This window comes from Bidens hawaiensis, unplaced genomic scaffold, assembly GCF_021521415.1.
Source record: "Bidens hawaiensis isolate Kalapana, Puna unplaced genomic scaffold, B.hawaiensis_p1.1 tig00038176_1, whole genome shotgun sequence".
Classification (NCBI taxonomy): domain Eukaryota; kingdom Viridiplantae; phylum Streptophyta; class Magnoliopsida; order Asterales; family Asteraceae; genus Bidens; species Bidens hawaiensis.
In genome coordinates, this window is record NW_027496700.1 from 140269 (window position 1) to 147690 (window position 7422).

At 30.7% G+C, this 7422-nt stretch overlaps 1 pseudogene; it reads right to left on the reverse strand.

Annotated features, from left to right (window-relative positions):
* Positions 1-6119: 6119 nt before the first annotated feature.
* On the reverse strand, positions 6120-6938 carry LOC143590134 (carboxylesterase 1 pseudogene; annotated as a pseudogene).
* Positions 6939-7422: the final 484 nt, after the last annotated feature.

Here is a 7422-nt window from a genome sequence, read left to right on the forward strand (position 1 = left end):
ATACATACATCACATGCATGATCAGATATAAAACCGAGTGTGAGTGAACATTGTGAGAACGTGACGTTTTGCTTAAACATAAGTTCATAGAAACAAATCATCTTTTTATATATCACTACATATATTCCTATGATTTAATGTTGGTTAATTTGTTCCCATTTTCTTGGAACTCTTTTGGGGATGTTAAGCTATGGTCCTAACTTGCTATTTTTAAAGAATATTTATAAATAGCTTGCTTGAGGACAAGCAAGGTTCAAGTGTGGGGATGTTTGATGTATATAAAAATATAAATCTCTTTAGCATCAAATAATCTCTAAAAATTGCAACTTCTATCAAATAATATAGCTCAAATAGCTACTTATTATATTAAAATGTGTTTTTAGGTAAATCCAAGCCTCAAACGAAGAAATAAGGGAAAAACCAAAGAAAAATAAAAGAAAACCCAAGAAAACACCTGAAAACGCCCCCATGCCCCCTGGACATGCCACCATGCCTTTTGATGCAAAAAAAAAGACAAAAATCCGCAAGAAAAGACAAAATACTGGACACATAAGCCCGAGGCCGTTCCTCAGTAAGCATGGGGCCGTGGTTACCTTTCATAAAAGACAAAATAAATATAAAAGATCACCAAAAGCATGGGCCGTGCCTCAGGAAGCACGCCCCCGTGATGAGTCAGCATGTACGATCTGACAGAGCATTAAATGCAAGTGGACAGCTGGACACGGGGGTGTGCCTCATGGAGCACGGGGTCGCGCCTGCCCCTCTAGACTGCCTATTAATAGAGGAACATGTTGCATTGATCAAGTGTGCTTGAAGAAAAGTTTCATACGGGTTTCTCTTATAAAAACACCCACATTACACCCATATTGAAGATTATGTGGAGAGTTTGAAGGCTTGGAGGTTACCATTATCATCCATCATCATTATCATTATCATCATCCATCATCATCATTAAGAAGGAAGATTCGTCCACATTTGGTTAGATTGTTCTAGTTTAATCATGTGTTTGTTATCATCATCTCTTTTAATATTCATAACCATGCTCATTATGAGCTAAACTCCATTTACCATCTAAAATCTAGAAGAAGCTTTGTTTTACTTGATGATTATATTAAACATGTTATTTAGTTTGGTAAATTACATGATTATTTTGCAATTATCATTTCATGAAGAAATGTTTTATCACTTTAACTTAATACATCAAGGTTGATGACTAAAAATCATTCATGATCATTATGTTCTTGGAGACTAGAAATGGTAAAAGAATACCTTGGTAACTTATTCAAGATAGAACATGGATCCTTATATTGTACTTAGAAATGATGAGATATAAGCTATGATCTATTTCTCTAGTTTTGATAATTCTAAAATAACATTGTTAACACGATTGCCTAGGTTATCATGCTAGTTAAAGAAATCATATGTTAATGGAATGTGTAACTATAACCTAATTAAATCAACCAAGGGGAGGTTGTGTGAGTTAACTACAATCACTCGAAGTTGTTAGGATTGGTATTTGAGAAATCGTATTCAATCCTCGTTCTACTTTACCAAACTACTTTTCTACTTAAATTGACATTCTCGTGGTAGTATGTAATTAAAAAAAGGATGGACTTGAAGATACACATATACTACTTTCTTTTATGTCATAGAATATGTTCACTTAAAAATGAGGGACTATTCTATCATATATTACTAGGGCAAGTTTATCACATGTTCACTTAATAATCACCAAGGAAGAATTTGGTGGATTCTTGATTATATATGGTAACCTTCATATAATTGAATTACTCATTTAGAATTTCTCTTAGTTTCACCTATATATATATATATATATAAGTATTTCTATTTTATAAAAAATTTTAAAAATCAACCCCAAAATAATTAAAACTCTCCGATTGAACTAAAACGAAGATTCATTATTAGAAATATTTGTGTCCACGGATCGATACTTGGTTCTTACTAATTCTATTCTACATAAACGATAGGTACACTTGCATATTTTATGTGTGTTTAGTCTTAGTAGAAATCACTTTTATAAATTTAAAACACGATCTTGTGCTAAAGCTAAATCTCCAATCTTTCATATTTTAACCACACGCACAACACACATCATTTATCAAAAATCAAAATCGTTAATCCATGTCTACTTATAACTCTTAATAAGGTAACATATAGGTCTGCTTATAACTCTTGATATAACCACGCATAGTTGTCCGTGTGATAGAAAAGGTTCTCCAAGTACATACCAACTCTAGATAAATGATAATATATCCATAAAACTAAAAAAAATAATATTCATACACATAAAATATTATAAATTTTAATCAATTAATATGCTGTCATTTGAGAACATCTGTTCATTTTTATAAAAGAAAATGAATATAGGTACCATATTACTTGATCTTTGATGATATAATCGTTCTTAAAATCTTTAGAATTTTGAAATTGATTAATAATGATAAATTTGACTTTATATTCTGTGTATGAAAAATTTTTAATTGACTTTATATTTTACAATTAAACATTGTATAATCAAGCAATATGAAAACCGAAAATTAAAATATAACAAAATGATTTGTTTCATTTCATATGAATGTAATTGTCAGGAAAATGACAAATACATACTAACCATAAAACCATGTTAAAATAATAGTAATTATTCTGAGTTAAAAGAATGTTAGAAGATTTAAAGTAGCATAAAAAGAAGATAGTGATTCTTATTTATAATACTTGAAAGTAGGGATGTCACTTTTACTCATAACCTGAAACCCAACCCAGGAAAACCCGTAACTGAACCCAAACTATCCCGACCCGAGAAACTCAAACCCCATAAAATTCTAACATGAACCGAAATAATTCGGGTTGGTTCTTGGGTCCGAATTCTAGATTTCGGGTCAACTCGAGTAAACATTTAGTTTAAAATCATATATATTTTTAGGTATCAAAGGCTAAGCCTTAGCCGCTCGCGTTATTAGGATTTAGTCAAAGACGATTGTTCTCATTCCACATGCTATGAATAGAATGTTTATTGTTTATTATTTTGAATATAAACCATAATAAACACTTTAATTATGCACTAACCAACATGTAACACTAACATAACCTAAATTCGTTGTATTTGTATAAAAATAAATTTAATAAGTTAATATAATATTGGAATTATGTAAATAACTGATGAAAACGATATTCTACGTTTCAATATCTTAAATGATTTTTGAAAAATGAAATTAATAGAATGAGATTGAAACAATTTTTTCGATTTAAAATATTAAATTCTATTAATTAAGTAATTCATCTTATAAGGTATATTAAACTTAATATATTTAAATGTATAAAAAAATATAAATCAACTCATAAAATATATGTTTCTAAAACATTTTAGTCTAAGTTATGATAAAAAATATTGAAAACTAAATATTGATCTTCTTATTACTAAAATCCTTTATACTACACAAATAAGACATATAAATAGATGGCAGATAATTCATATAGTAAATCGCTATAAGAACTCTTAGGAACCCTTAACAACCAAAATATTTTTAAATTTTTTTTTATATATTCAGATTATTTAAGAGTAGTTTTATCAAATTCTATATAAAAAAATTTATTAAATATATTTAACACAAGTACACATATATGTAAAATTTATGTACTAACAAATTTACATAGGTGTAAAACAAAACATAGATATGTATAAAAACTAATTTTCAAAATTGTAATCGTAGATATAGATATAAAAAATGATAAAACTACTCTCAAAGAACATTAACATACAAAAATTTTTATAAAAAACGTTAGTTTTTAAGGGTTCCTTCAAGTTTTTAAATAATTTAACAGTTCTGTAATGATACTCATCCTATATATATATATATATATATATATATATATATATATATATATATAACAGGTAGTCTCCATGTTTGAAATATGTATACAATATGCTTGTAGCAAATTAAGAAAATACACATTTCCTGAGTTCAAATGCATATGAGAAGATTTTAAATCCAAATTTGAAACCAATCTTATATAAAAAAAATTATGCACTGTTGCTCAAATCGCATCTTAAAAACAATTTGTAGCTTACCATACAGATCCAAATTATGCGTCTTTATTTTTTTAAAGTTACAATTACTTGTGACTCTCAAATTTTATTCTAACAGACCCGCAACTTCAATTTCGATATTTCCTTATTTCACCATTAATGTTAATGAATGAATCAGTTAATATTTACATTTAATAAAAATAAACTTGAATTTATAAATTGAAATGACTTAAAGATAAAGAGCATATATTAAAATTGGTTAAAAAAAGATGAAAAGATCTATGAAATTGATAAGTGACAAAAACGTTAGTTTTTATTAGAATAAATAGATTATAATTATTTAATTAATAGAAACATGATTGAATCTCATATGACTGCCATTTACTCTCAGTGATGATGTATAATGCCATGTTGGAAAATTTAGTGACGTGTAAACCAGATCCTCCATCTTAGATGGAGGAATACCTATTTTCATTCAACCCCTTGTGTGAGACACCTGAAAGTATTAATTTTAAGCAAAATCCACTAGAATAAAAATAAATCAAAGTTAAAGTAGATGTGAAAATGGCCATAATTGACTGTTCTGAACAACATGTAAATGACAAACATCTAGTCTATGGCTTCAAATGATACCGCTGATCATTCTGTGTCTGTGTCGTATCCAGACAACCTTTCATATGAAGAAGTAAAGAAGACTCTCGATAAGCAATGTGCCATTTTGAAAGAAGTTGATAGTTTTTATAAGTTGAAGATTAAGAACAAAAGGATCGAAGAAACTACAAAAGATGCAATATTGTTCAAGAAACCATTCAAAACTAGCATGTTTCAGACGAGTTCAAGAAGGGCACGGGACAAACATTAAAAGCAAGTTAATAAGACTAGTGTATCCTTTACAAAGGACAAGGTTCAGACGTTAAAGGCAACAAGAATTGCTTCCTGGAACAAAGTCTACAAGAAACTCATCTTTGAATGATTAGAAGAAGCACTACTTGTCCAAATTAATTAGATTCTCATGTTACTGTTCCAAAACCTTCAAGACCAACAAAAATTAAACATCCTTATCAACAAAAAATCATTAGACTCAGTATAACAGAAAAAATTATCAAAAATATAAATATGTCAAAATCAAATTTTTTTAGCAACACAAATTTGGCAATTAACCAAAAGTTGAAAATGAAATTAATAAAGGAAAAAGTTGGTTATATCATGAGGTTACGACCACCCGCAGTGGTGGAGAATGGGGACAAGAAGAGGAACCCCCCACCCCCACCCCAAATAGAAGTGGAATAAGAATGGGTTGAACGAGAAATATTTCTCATTGAAATTGTGTAGCAAATTGAGGGTCCACCTCAATTTTATGAGCTTTTTATTTATATACTTGCTAAAATTGTGACATCTCACCTTTCAATCTCTCCCATATTATTACACTCCTAAAATATAATTCATCTCTTGCTGACTAGACGTCACATGACACATTTCTCCCCCTACCACTACGCATGGTCTTATATTATATTGATGCTAACCCCAAAACTATTTCTTATATTATTGACGTAACACAATTACATATTTTTTAATGTGAATTTCAAATATATTATTTTCCCCGTCCCTCTTTAAAAGTTATAGTTTGAAAAACCCAAAATTCAAAGTAGATTGAATGATTACTTTTTTGGTTACTAAATGTTAATAATGTTATTGAAAATTAGGTTCATCAATATTGTTTATTTATACCGGTTGTGTGTTTAAAGGTAAACTTAAAAATTAACTAATAAATTTTGAAAGTGAACATTTATAGTAGAATAAACAAAAAATGAAATATGAACACTTTTAATAGGATGGAAAAAAAAAATTATGTCTTCGTTACAAAATATGAAATATGAAATTGTATTTGTAGAAGTATACAAATACAATTTTACAACGGTTCTATTAGACAACTCAAAGAATTATGTCTTCATTACAAATTACACACTACTTGCAAATTAAAATAAGATCAACAACAAACATTATATGATCAGTTTGTTTATCCGATATTGCAACTGATCATTTGGTATCATTACCGTTTAACATTTCATGTTTTTTAATATTGTATCAGCTCTATAGCTTTAGACTTGTCAAAGTATTCGATCCCGTGATCACCTTCGCTAAAGAAACATGTGCACTCCACACCTTTCAGCTCTAAAGCCTTTGTGAACTCTATCTGACGATCCATCATCAAATCTCCATAACGAATGGCCATCATCACCGGCCAACCAACTTCTTTAATTCGGCCCATGTTGTCTAGACTCCTACTCATCATCAAGTTGAAATACTCATGGTCACGAGTTGCACCGACGGGGAGTGCCAAATTCCACATGGAATCGCTTAAGGATAACGTAAGGAGAAACCCGGTGGACGCCAGTCTGATCTTTGATTCCGTCCTTTCCACTCCTCCAATGAACAGATTGTGCAAAACCAGACCCTTAATATTCAAGGGCTCAAGATCAGCAAGGTGTTGGGATACACGTAGTGCTGCATGGTAGACTAGGTTTGCACCAGCACTACTTCCCATTAGGTAACAGTTAGAGAAGTCAGCAAACTGGGTCAACCATGGATCCTGGGTTGACTTGATCCAATGCAAAGCCTCCACCCCCTCGTGAATGCACCGGAGCACCGCCTTCCAGCTGCCTATGAGAGGGAGCTTTCGCTGCGCTGTTAGGGTTTCTTTCGGGATATGAATTCGACAACCGGTTTTGTTAATATCGTTGATGGTTACATCTTTGGAGAGGGCAGGAGTGTCGGGATCTGGATCCGCTGTGGGATGGGAGCATGAGAAGGATATGAGGCGAGTGTATGAACCGTCGGCATTAAGTACAACAAAGGGTTGGTTTTCTTCGGCCGGTAATGTTTCATCAGACATTGTGAAAAATGGACAATGGAAATGAATATGCAAACTGTATTACAGTGGTACCTACAAGTAGCACTAAATTATTGATTTTGGTTTTCGCAAAATATATTTGTTTAATATTGTTGCATGTGGATAGTTAGACATTTTTTTTTTCTCTCTAATTGTGAGTCTATTCAAAGAAGAGGTGTATAAACCGGTTAAATTTAAAAACCAATTTGAATTGAAAACGATCTGGGTTAATTAACAGTTGTCAAAACTGATTTATAATCAGTTTTAATTCGGGTTATAATCGGTTTTCTGAGCAGGTTATGATCGATTTCTACTCCAAGCTATTTAATTAATCCAAACGAGGTGATAGCAAATGGGTCTGAACTCTAAATTAATATTTGTCAACGCATTGGGAAAAAACTCAATGTATACATATTACATTGTTACATAACTAAATAATTTTTTACACTAAAATGACTCGTTATTATATGCAAACGGAGTTTTAAGC